Genomic DNA, 1,150 nt, shown 5'->3' on the forward strand with positions numbered 1-1,150 from the left:
GAAGAGGATGAGGAAGAAGATGAGGAAGATGTGTCCCTCCCCATGACATTAGTGAGGCATACCTCTGGGCTTGTGAGGTAAGAAGATTAAGGAAGGAAACCTGGGCCTGAAAATGGATGATACCATGACATGAGCTGGGGTCCCTGACTGAATGAAAAGAAAAAAAGGAGAATTCTAGATGAGTTCCCACATATCTTTGTCTGGGCTTCCTGACCCATGGAAAGTGTAAACAATCAGCCTTATGTTCCGTCCACAACTGCAAGCCACCCCAGCCCCACCATGCCTTCCCTACTCTACTTTCAAACTGTTTGCCTAAAGAAGTCCTTTCTCCCTTGTGTTGGTTCTTGTCAGATACTTGGTCATGCTGACAAGAAAACCCACACAGAAGCACTGAGTGTAGAGGTCCAGGGCTCCCAGGAAGTGACCCTGTCTATTGTCTGCATGTGACACAACAAGATATCAGTTTGAGCTGAGAGCAGGAGGAATCACATTACATAGTTGAGGAAAATGCCACATGTGTCTTCTAGTAAGAAGAGGACTTGTGGTGGGAGAGGGACCGTATGACCACATTTGCATTTCTCCTCCGATATGAATATAAGTAAGGACTCAGACCCTGGATGAGGGTTTCCTCAGAAGACAGTATAGACCTATGTGTTCATAGGCCTTTTCATCACTGATACAGAATAGCAGATATAAGGCACAGTGGTCCACCTATAATCCCACTCAGGAGACAGAGGCAGGAAGAATCACAAGTTCTAGTCTAGTCTGGGATACATTGTAAGACCAGCCAGTGATAATGTTAGATAATGTTACAAGATGGCGTCTCAAACACATAGAAAAAAAATCTGACATAAACCTCAACCAACTCCTGAGAATGTATAAATACATAAAAAGCAAAATAAAAAGGAGAGCATAATTTTTAAATAAGAGCAGCCTAAGAGGGATGGGGATGGAGAGGTGGGTCATCCGGTGAGCCTATTTGCTGCTTCAGCAGAGAATCTGGGTTTGGGTCCCAGGATCCACATGGAAGCTCATTACCATAACAAGTGCAGTTCTCTGAGACCCCTCCCCTATGAGCACTGTACATGTGTGCTACACAAACATACATGCAGGCAGAATACCTGTACACAGAAAACAATAATAAATCTAA

Source organism: Mastomys coucha, unplaced genomic scaffold (genome assembly GCF_008632895.1).
Source record: "Mastomys coucha isolate ucsf_1 unplaced genomic scaffold, UCSF_Mcou_1 pScaffold11, whole genome shotgun sequence".
NCBI lineage: Eukaryota > Metazoa > Chordata > Mammalia > Rodentia > Muridae > Mastomys > Mastomys coucha.